This window comes from Sarcophilus harrisii, chromosome 2 (genome assembly GCF_902635505.1).
Source record: "Sarcophilus harrisii chromosome 2, mSarHar1.11, whole genome shotgun sequence".
In the NCBI taxonomy this organism is placed as follows: domain Eukaryota; kingdom Metazoa; phylum Chordata; class Mammalia; order Dasyuromorphia; family Dasyuridae; genus Sarcophilus; species Sarcophilus harrisii.
This window is the reverse complement of record NC_045427.1, coordinates 412,461,903-412,474,195: the sequence shown is the minus strand read 5'-3', so window position 1 is coordinate 412,474,195 and position 12,293 is coordinate 412,461,903.

Genomic DNA, 12,293 nt, shown 5'->3' with positions numbered 1-12,293 from the left:
TCATTATTGTGACATGACATAGTCTGTTATTTCCATCATAAATCTTTTTATTGACCTTTATGTGACCCACTGCTTTAATTTTTAAAAGAGATTGTTGCAGTTCATGTCTCCCAACCATATAGTATTACTAAAAGTATATTGACATTTAAAAAATAAAAACAAACAAGCACCACAGTTTTGTTTTGTTTTTTTCTGGGAGAAACTTAAGGTGATTAAAAGCACTATACAATTTTCTAAGCCAGACTATTCCTCTTCCTCTTCAATTCTTGACTCTGATAACAATTCATCTACAATGTTGGTCCAATATGTGGAGAGATAGATATAGACACAGATATAGATATAAATAGGGATATACACACATATATATGTAATATATGTGTACATCTACATAAATGTGTATATATACATACATACTTAAATGCGTGTGTATATAGCTCTCCATATATATTATATATAGATGGAGAAGGGGAGAGAGAGATAACAAAGGAGAGACAGAGACAAAGAATGAGAGAGAATATGAGAGAGGAAGAAAGAGAGAGAAAGAGACACTATGGGTAAATCATCTCACTGAATATCATAATCTAGGAAAGAGAAAGTTTTTATCCACTTGATTTTCCACTTTGGATAGTAAGGCTGATACTTTTAAAAGTAATTTTTAATTATATTAGGTACAAATGTTAAGAAAGAATTTGGATGAGAGAAGAGATGACACCTAGGAACAAATAATATGAGTTTGAGGGTAATATTTTCTAAAATACCTGAAGGTTATATTTTTAAAGGGGGAAAAAACCCTTTTCCTTGCTTGAAAAGGTAATTTAAGTATCTTTTCACATAATTTTTAATAGTTTGCTTTTTTTTTTTTTGATTGGCAAATAACTGGATACTGGCAAATACTGGATACTAACCATTCTTTCATTGGGCAATGTGTATTATAATTGTATGTTTAATTCATATGTTTCATAGCTCAGCTCAAGCATTACCTTCTACATGCAGTCTTTCTTGATTTTCCTAGCTACTATTGTCTCCCTTGCAAAACCCCTCCAAAAGCCAAAGAAAAAAAAATATTTATTTCATATTTGCTAATATATGCATACACTTCTTCTTCTAGACTGTAAGCTCCTTGAAGGAAGGAACTGTTTGATTTTTATCTTTGTGTCCCCAGGTCCAAGTAATGTAATATGATTTTGTGGTCCCCTGATCTTAGGGGAACTTCTATTAAAACAGTAATCCTAAATCTTCTGGCTTTGGAATCTGCCTCAGGAAACTCCCATGCCCAAATATGTCTGATTCTGAATAGATCAATCCTCAGTCAGATAGCTTCTGGCTTTGGGATAGTCCCAGAGATCAAACTCCTGGGACAATAGTGAATAGACCACTCCTCAATTCATTGCTGATTATCAGATAGATAATCTGTTGGTCAATGATAATCAAATTCTGGAGATCACTCCTCTGGGCCATAGAATTATCATGTCAATGATAGAAAGCTGGATAAAGGGGACTCCTCTCTCAGAACTTTACAAATTTTTTTTTGGAATTTTAGCCTGCTTATAATGGCATTACAATTACAATCCACTTTACCCCTTGACATGGAAATGGATTCAAGCCTGCAAATTCTTTTGAGATACCTTGAGACACAACACCAGTCTGTGGCCCTAAACTTTTGAGGTCCTTTTCTCAACCTCAACATCTGATGACCTAGCTTGGGGAGAGTCTGGCCTCCCCTACTTGATTCCCTCTGTGTCAAGATAAGCTCCCCATTTTTTGCAGTCCTATAGTAGGATAATTCAAGCCACTGGAAGAAGGCTTGTCTGGATTTTCATGAGCCACTCTCAGCAAGTTTTCCTTGACTGGGGATGCCCAGACTGGGAAATTCTTGGAATTTTTGGCAAAATTGCTAGGGAGCCTTTGCCACCTTTTCCTTTCTCTGGGATGCCAGAGAAGATGGAAGTGCTATAGGACAGCTTTTGGCAAAATTCTATGGCTTTTGGCATAGATGGAGCAGTCCTCTTTCATGTCATTTTGTTTGTGTCTGCCTCTCTGTGCAGAATGTCTGTGTCATGTTTGTCCTGTGACCTGGAACGATTTAAAACACAACCAGCAAAAAAACAAACAAACAAACAAAAAACCCAAATAAACAAAAACCCTTCTATGTTGCAGTTAGAATGCTGGAAATTTTTCTTTAAAAGCCCATATTTTTCTGTACATTTCAGCTCTGGCCAAGCTGGGGACTACAAAAAATGTTAGCTAATTAAATTAAAATAACATCTTAGCAAATTCTCAAAGTTTTGAAAGCAATGATTAAGAAGTTTGGCAATTAATCATTTTAAGATTGCAAGAAAAATTCCTGAAACATTAGGGATAATTCCAGGAATTTACCCTATCCTAGAAGAAAAGAAAAAGGAAAAATAAACCAGGTAAAGAGGAACTTTTTGGTAACCTTTCCTTGATTCCTATCTTGTCCAGAATTCCCTTCCACTTCTTTGGGAAAGGCCCCAGAAGGTATTAAGGCACCTTCTCCACTCCACTCCCTGGAGTGGGGATGGCTAACAATAGCCAGAGTCCCTGTTTGCTAACCCCTCTTATCTCAGATCAGATTAAAAATCAAATTCTGCCTCACCTGTAGAAATAGGGGAAAAAGCCCATGGAGACTCCACGCAACCTTGCCCAAACACTTCCTCAACCCGGCTTGGGAATAGGGATGGAGTGGGGATAAGGCTCAATGGTCAGCATCCCCTGAGCCCTGGCACTTGAAACTACCATCAAAGGGATATCCTGGCACCAGTGACTCCAGCTTTCATCAAGTTCTGTCCAAAATCTGCCTAAGAAGAATTCAGGTACCTCCTGCAACACCCAGCATGGCAGTGTAAGGTGAGAAAGCCCCTCAGCTTCTGCATTTGGTAAGACTACCACTTTCTGTTTCAATTATGGGTATATATTAGTTATGCAATTTATAAAAAATTATCTTATTTCTGCCCAGTTTTCTAATTTGTAAAGAAAAATAATGTTGTGAAAACCATATGATTGCAAAAGTGGTTAGCTATATGAATATTAATTGCTTTATTGGATATAATTGCTTCATATTTGATAACTTTATTTTTTTAAAGAAGTGATCAACTGATAAATGATTTCTAAAGTAGTTTGGAAATTTTACTAAGATAGTAAAAGCAATTTAAAAGAAATGCTAATTAGTGTTACTACTGGGATTATATCCCAAAGAGATTATAAAGAAGGGAAAGGGACCTGTATGTGCACGAATGTTTGTGGCAGCCCTTTTTGTAGTGGCTAAAAACTGGAAACTGAATGGTTGTCCATCAGTTGGAGAATGGCTGAATAAATTGTGGTATATGAATATTATGGAATATTACTGTTCTGTAAGAAATGACCAACAGGATAATTTCAGAAAGGCCTGGAGAGACTTACACGAACTGATGCTGAGTGAAATGAGCAGGACCAGGAGATCATTATATAATTCAACTACAATACTATATGATGATCAGTTCTGATGGACCAGGCCATCCTCAGCAACGAGATCAACCAAATCATTTCCAATGGAGCAGTAATGAACTGAAACAGCTATGCCCAGAAAAAGAACTCTGGGAGATGACTAAAAACCATTACATTGAATTCCCAATCCCTATATTTATGCACACCTGCATTTTTGATTTCCTTCACAAGCTAATTGTACAATATTTCAGAGTCTGATTCTTTTTGTACAGCAAAATAACGTTTTGGTCACGTATACTTATTGTGTATCTAATTTATATTTTAATATATTTAACATCTACTGGTCATCATGCCATCTAGGGGAGGGGGTGGGGGGGTAAGAGGTGAAAAATTGGAACAAGAGGTTTGGCAATTGTTAATGCTGTAAAGTTACCCATGCATATATCCTGTAAATAAAAGGCTATTAAAAAAAAAAAAAGAAATGCTAATTAAAGTCCACTAAAGGGATATGTAAATTGTAATCTATTTGCACTGAACTTTGGGAAAACAGAAAAGAAGTTTGCCATTACTTTAAAAACTCTTTATCTAGAGTCACACTTCTGAGGGCCCTCTCAGAAACTGACACCTTTTCCTGGCTCACAAAAGAGAAATGATTTGTGCAAATTGGAAAATATCCAAATTGCAATTCAGTTTGTCTAGAACGTTTAATCAGAATTTAGGGAATATCATTAACTAAAGTTGTCAATTTTAAAATCTGTTCTATCTCAGTTTTAAGAATTATCTTGTTTTTCCCCTGAAACAATAAGGAAACTTATTTAAGGGAATAGAAACTATAACTAAGACTATTTGGCTATTAAGAAAAATTCTAAAATTGTTAACTAGGTTATTTGAAGTTATTGTCATCTTGTTGAATCTAAAATTGGTAATTACTGTGTATAGAACAAGAGGGATGAGATGAGAGCCTTATCAATTCACCTCCAAATATGAGGTGTGAACTCCTTTCCACCTTCACAGAATGGGGGCGGGGGGGGGGGGGGGGGACGGATATCAAACAGCACAGCCCACAAAAACACTAAGAATAGTTGGGGTGGGCAACAGCAAGTTCAGCCCCTTTCCTGGGATCTCTGTCAACTCCCCTTAATTTTTCTTTGCCAGTTTTCTTGAAAACATCATGGTAAACAAGCTCATCAGCCTTGAGAACTGAGTCTATTTAGGATTAATAATTTCTAAACAAGGAATCTGTTTACTAAGAATCTATAAACCTGTATAATGATTGATCCTTTGCATCAGAATAAGTTTAAACATATAAAACATCTTAAACAAAATCTCCTATGTCTATAAGTCTTGTTAAACTTTTAAAATAATATATCTAGCCCTAAACTGTGATTGGTAGAATTTGCTATTAGAGATAAAAATCTCTTGGGATCATAATTGACCTTCTTCTGAGTTCTGAATTTGATTGCGTGATCATTAAGTCAGTAGCCCACCATTTCAAGAGAAATGCCACAATTACTCAGAGAATGTTTTCCAGAAATGTATAGGTAGATGAGACCTCTAGACAAAAGCTGGGAGAACACAATCTTAGCTCTGCTTAAGGTGGGATCCTTCTGGCTCAGTTTCCCAGTTCTGTTTCTCTGTTTTCCACCTGTTTTTTTCTGAGTCTGGCTAATTATTACTGCATGATATGCTGTCAAACAGAGTTAGGGATGCCTTATCCTGTCATGTATATGCTTTCAGGCTGACGCCTGAAGGACCTGTTTTGATGCTATTATAATCATATCCCTGCTTTTTCCTCTTATAACAAATTTCTATAATCAAAGCAAATGGTCAATAGAAGTCATGAGCCCTTTATAAGTATACCAGGAGACAAAATGATTCTCTACTCTAGAGCTTAAAGATGCTTTCTTTTGCATACCATTGCATAAAGACTCTATTTAAAACCATCAGTAAGTGTCATATGTAATGGGGATAAACTGGAACCATTCCCAATAAGATCAGGAGTGAAATAAGGTTGCCCATAATCACCATTATTATTCAACATTGTATTAGAAATGGTAGCTTTGGCAATAAGAGTTAAGAAAGAGATTTAAAAAATTAGAGTAGGTAATGAGGAAACCAAATTATCACTCTTTGCTGATGATATGATGGTATACTTAGAGAACCCCAGAGATTCTACTACAAAGCTATTAGAAATAATCCACACCTTTAGCAAAGTTGCAGGATACAAAATAAACACATAAGTCATCAGCATTTTTATACATCACTAACAAAATCCAACAGCAAAAGATACAAAGAGAAATTCCATTCAAAATAACTGTTGATAGCATAAAATATTTGGGAATCTATTTACCAAAGGAAAGTCAGGAATTACATGAGCAAAATTACAAAATAATTTCCACACAAATAAAGTCAGATTTAAATAATTAGAAAAATATTAAGTGCTTTTGGATAGGCTGAGAGAATATAATAAAGATGACAATACTACCTAAACTAATCTATTTATTTAGTGCTATACTAATCAGACTCCCAAAAAAACTATTTTAATGACCTAGAAAAAATAACAACAAAATTCATTTGGAAAAACAAAAGGTCAAGAATTTCAAGGGAACATGATAAGACTTGTAGGACTTGAAAGCCCTCAGGAAATTTGGTACACACTGGTGCAAATCGTACATTCATTAGAGGTATCAATTGGCCCAGTCACTGGCCAAAGATTAAAGCAGACACCTACATGTCTGGCGTAGGAGGATCAGTAGTGGCTGAAGTTAGTGCTACCCCTTTGAGATGGACTTTTGAAGGCAAAACAGGAGTTTTTACTCCTTTTATAGTTGAAAAAATCCCCATCGATGTGTGGGGAAGAGACATTTTATGACAATTAGAGTTAAAAATGAGTACTTCTAGGCCTGCCAACACTTTCACCTGTTTCTATCCAATGGAAAACTGATACGCCAGTGTAGATAGGACAGTGGCCCTTAGGTAGCGATAAAATTCAGGCCTTATTAGATAGAGTACAGGAGCAATTTGACCAAGGACACTTACAACCTTCTCTAAGTCCTTAGGATTCCTCAGTATTTGTTGTAAAAAAGAACTCTGGAAGATGAAGGACGTTAACCAATTTAAGAAAGGAAAATGAAAAGATGGAAACTATGGGAACTCTTCAGGCTGGACTTCCATCTCCTACTCAATTGCCTAGAGAATGGCCTCTTTGGGTTATAGACATTAAGGATTGTTTCTATTCTATCCCTCTAGATAAGGAGGATACCAAAAGATTTGCTTTTTCAATGCCTAGAGTTAACTTAGCTGAGCCCTATAAAAGATATGAATGGACAGTTTTGCCACAGGGAATGAAAAATAGCCCCACTATGGTCAAATATATGTTGCTGCTGCTCTTACTGCAGTAAGAAAAGCATTTCCAAAAGTAATGTTATTGCATTACATGGATGATATATTGGAATGTGCACCCGAGGAACAAATATTAGAAGCATGTCTACAAAAGACCATAGAAACACTAAGAAACTACAAATTGCATATAGCTCCAGAAAAAATTCAAAGACATGCTCCTTTTCAATAATTAGGATATGAAGTATACCCTAAGGTGCTTACAGTACAAAAACTGTCCTTAAGAACAGAAAAGCTAAATACCTTAAATGACTTTCAGAAATTGATAGGAGATATCCAATGGATGTGACCAGTTTTAGGCTTGACTATCTATCAATTGCAACCGTTATATGACACAATGCTTTAAATTCACCATGTCAGCTTACAAAAGAAGCTCAAAGGCTTTGAGAGAAGCTGAACTGGCTTTATCCAATGTGGCTGAAAGAGTCACTCAAAAACCTTTGGAAATATCAGTTTTTGCCACACAAGAGGCACTCACAGTAGTCCTTCATCAAGGAGTCAGTGTGATAGAGTGGGTGAACCTCCCAGCACAACCAGAACAAAGCCTTACTCCTTACCCAGTGCTTGTAGCTAGAATTTTATTAAAGGCCATTACGTGAGCAGTACAATTATCTGGGATAAGACCTGAGAAGATATATACCTTTTCTACTAATACACAAATTAATGTGTGCTGTGAAACCATCCCAGAGTGGCAAATTTTATTAGCCATGACTCCAAATTTTACACACCGATCTCCATTAAGGATAACCAGACTATTAAATAATTGAAGAAAAGGTTTCTAAAGTTCCTCTTAAAGAACCAACTATCTTTATAGATGCATACAAACATAATACTTGTGCTGTATACTCTTGTGACTTAACTATAAAGAGAGTAGTCAGAACTCTTTTTCAGTCCACTCAGCAGAATGAATTGTATGCAATCATTCTAGCTCTTACTTATTATCTAGGAGATATAAATAGAATATCTGATTCTCTCTATTCAGTAGGTGTGGTACAAAGAATTGCCACAGCCCAAATAAAATTTGTACCTTCTAATATATATCAGCTGTTTAAGAAATTTCAAGAGCAAGTGTGAAAGTAGCATCCAGATAAGATTCATATTTTGCATGTCCACTCTCATAGTGGACTTCCAGGTCCTATTTTTGATGGTAATTCAAAGGCAGATAGACTTCTAACCATGTTGGTCAGTATTTCAAGAAGCCCAGGAATCTCATTCTAAATAGCTTTACGTTTACAATTTGGAATAACAAAAGAGGAAGCTAGGAGCATAGTAAAAGCCTGTACAGCCTGCCTTCCTTTTCATGCTCCTACAATACTTCCAGGGAAGAACCCTCGTGGTTTGAGACCCAATGAAATTTAGCAAATGGATGGGACCCATTATAAATCTTTTGGTCATCTGTCTTTTATCCATGTGGTGGTAGACACCTTTTCAGGATTCACTTTTGCAATACCAGCAGCAAAAGAGACAGTGGTCACTGAATTCCTTATCCAAGCATTTGCAATTATGGGTGTGCCACAAGCAATTAAAAACAGACAATGGACCTGCATATGCTTCTAAACATTCTGCACACTTTTGTGCACAGTATAAGATTTTACACACCACTGGTATACCTTTTAATCCTCAAGGACAGGCAACAGTAGAGAGGAGAAACAGACATTAAGACGCTCCTCCAAAAACAAAAGAAGGGGGAACCACAGGTAACCCTAGAGAACTTCTAAATCTAGTCCTTTATACTATTAACTTCTTGATTTTTGACAAAGATGCACTGGCTCCGGCAGACAGGTTTTATAATCCATTGGAAGGGCAGTGTCCAGTGTGAGCAGCTCTACTATCTTTAGATAATCACCAGGTGATGTGAGAGACCCAGAAAGTGGTGAATAGAAGAGACCAGATAGGTTAACTGCTTGGGGGTGAGGGTTTACTTATATCTCTACAGCTGGAGAAGGGATCAGATGGGTGTCAATGAGTCATATTTGCCTTGTCCATCGGAGAGAGATGGAGCAGACTCTTGAAACGAAGGAGAAGACCCAAGAAACATCCGGTGGTCCTGTCACTGACTGTGCCCACCACTGAAAGAGGATGGCAGTTATGGCGTTTGAATCATGGACATCAAAAATTGTTGGACTTCAAAACCCTCAGGAATCATTAGATTCTCTGAGACATGATAAGATTGTTGTAGGACTTGAAAGCCCTCAGGAATCATTGGATTTTCTGACAAATGATAAGACTGTTGCAGGACTTCAAAATCTGCAAAAATCATTAGATTCCCTAACATATAAAAAGACTGTTGCAGGACTTCAAAAACTTGCGGGGATCATTGGATTCCCTGACACATGAAGCAATGGACAATAGATTGGTTTTGGACTATCTCTTGGCTGCTGAAGAAGGCTTATGTGTGACTATTGTTTACATACTCTCCTTCTAGGACTTCTGGAAATCTTTTACAATACCATGTTGATTTATATTGTTTGTTATATCACTACTTGTATGTACAATTCATGTTTGTTACACCACATTGAGCCTGCACTGACTGTGGCAAGAGTCATTACTAACAGCCTGTGCATTATTGTATGTGCTTGTGTAATACCTCCTATGCTGATGGGTTTGTGCATACCTGTTTCTAATAAGACCCTTCAGCCCAGAAACCTGCTAGCAATCCCTACTTCCCTTTGGTGCTTTTCATCTCCCTTCCTGAGATGTCAAGGAGGGTGTGATCATCTCCTTTTTAGTGCTTTCACCTCCCTTCCTGAGAAGTCAGGGGGGCGTGACCACCTCCTTATCAGTGTTTTCACCTCCTTTCCTGAGAAGTCAGGGAGGGTGTAATCACTTCTCCTTGGGGGCTCTCACTTCCCTGAGGAGTCAGGGATGGCATGACCATCTGTATTCTAAAACAAAAGATAGTGGGAGATGTAATGGGCTGAAGCTGAGTTGATGCACTGAGGTCAGAGCACTTAAGGCAAATTACCAATTGGACAATACTCTATTAGCATATGCTTGGAGAAAGAATGGCCCTGTCCACTACTCTGTGCAGGCTTGATCTGTTGTATAGAGAGACTGGGTGCAGGATTTAGAGGATGGAGTAAGAAAGTCAGAGTAACTCCTGTCTGGATTTGTTTTGCGATTCCTCTCACTTCATATTGCCATTCCATTCACCTCCACAAAGAATAAAGATCAATGACTTTTGCTGATCCTGACTCCGGATGATTCTAAAGTATCCAGGGTGCTAACATGGTCATCACCCTTGTCTTGTGTGTTGAGGACCAGATCATATCTCCCTTTGGGGATTCATCTGGAGATATCTGTTTTTAGTCTCCTCAGGTTTTGTAGTCTGCTCTCTATCCATATAGAAGCTATCAGTAGAGTGTGTTGAGGTCTTTCTCACACTTAACCACTGCTAATCAATCCTAATTCCCAGGCCTGATTAGAGAAATCTCTGGTAAATATAATATCAATCTTATCTCTGTTTTGAGGTCCCCAGCATCCTCCGGCTGCTATCTCACACAGATGCAGTTTGAGCACAACAGAGCACCCGAGTGTTTTGGCAAACAAGCTTAGACTTTATTCGCATGGTTTACACCTCACTCTAGGACCTCCTGCACTATCTTGGTATCGCTCCCCATTGGTTGAGCTCCAGGTGGGAAAAAAGCTGGCAAAGAGAGAGAGTGCTTCCTGATCTGAGCTAATATCAGGTCTATGAGGTCACAGGCACACGCCAGTCGATGATGAAGATTACCTCCCGAACTTGACGAGATCTCAGAGTGAGATTTTAGGATTCTGCCATGGCTGAAGGTCTCACCCATGAAGGAAGTCCCTAAGTACTCAACTCCAATCACATTTGGGGACCTTGAGACCATTGATCTACTACATCTCAATCAGACTTTCCTGACCTCTCTGATAGACCCCTACAAATCCCCTTCCTTTCAAAGCAGGGACCACTCATCCCATATCAAGCTACTTTAGCATCAGCTACAATTTGCTTTATCAATGAGAGCACCGAGTTCCATGCTCAAAGAGGCAGGAAGCAACAGACCAATTAACCCACTCATTAGAGTCATGCCCAAGGAGAGAAGATACCAAAGAGGCAGGATGTCAATGAGATAGGATGTCACCATGATGTCATAATTCTGCATAATTCTCACAATTCTAGTACAATTGCCACAATTCTAGTTCACAGTTCTAATTTGTCACAATTCTAGTGCACTTACATACATTACACTTGTCACAATTCTATTGCACTTGTATACATCTTTTGAAGGAAATCGCAGATAAAGGTGCAAAACACAAACAAAGGTGCACATAAGCAAAGTCATGTCCTGTAACATTGTCTCAATAACATTAACAGATGGGCGTGTTGGTTTTTCACCCGCTAATTTAAAAGCATAGTCCTTAAATAGAAAGCATAGGGCAAAGCCTCTCTCCAGACCACTATATGGTGAGTAGCCATGGGAGAAGCAAGCAGGCCCATTGTCCATTTATAGTCTTTATATTGCATCTCACCCAAGATAGTCCGTTCAGTTGTTACTAGAGCTGTGTCTGCTGTCTCTGGTGTCACAGTCAGGAGGGACATTGCTGCCATCAGCATCTGGAGGGATGCTGACATCTGACTGGTCCCTCTGGGCTGTTGTCTGGTCCTTCTCTTGGATCCCCAGGTCACAAATGTCTCTGGTGGGGATCCACTCCTCTGCTGTTGGATCTGCATCTAGAATGAAAGGAATGTACCCAGGGCCCCAAACCCTGACCCAATTTGGGCCATTCCAAATGCCATCCAGGCCTTTCCACATCACTGTGGAAAAAAAGTTCTTGTCAAAAAGACAAAAGTCAGTCAATCTGTCAGTTAGCTGAATTTTCTGCATATGCTAGAAGCACATTGCTAAGGTAAAACCCAAAGAATTTAAAAATGTAAAACCGAAATAATTTTAAAATGTAAAATCAAAATACTTTTAAAATGTAAAATTGAAATAATTTTAAAATGTAAAATAAAGAGTTTAAAAATGTAAAATTAAAATAATTTTAAAATTGAAAGCAATCAGATGTATGTATTGTCACATCATGTACATATCCCAAAATTCTCTTCTCTTGTTTAAAAGGGAACATCTTGGGCATATAAATAGTCTGTCCAGTAATGACTTGGCTAGAAGGATTATAAGAAATGCCAGTGGAATGGGCAAAGTCAAATTCAATGCAAAAGACCTAATGGCAGAAAATTTATAGGCCAATCCATAACCTGTCTTAAATGCATGTGAGATTCCTACAATGGAAATATGGTTGATCACATGTCTAACTGCTTCTCCAGATTGGAGTGAAGCCATAAAGAATTGAGAATGTATATCCACAATAACATGAATGCTCTGCCTCTTAAAATGAGTAATGTCCATTGGTCTTAAAACATTAAATTTCAAATCCTGAGGGTTTGTCCTATAGGGAGCATAGGAGAGTGAAAGGAAAGACAA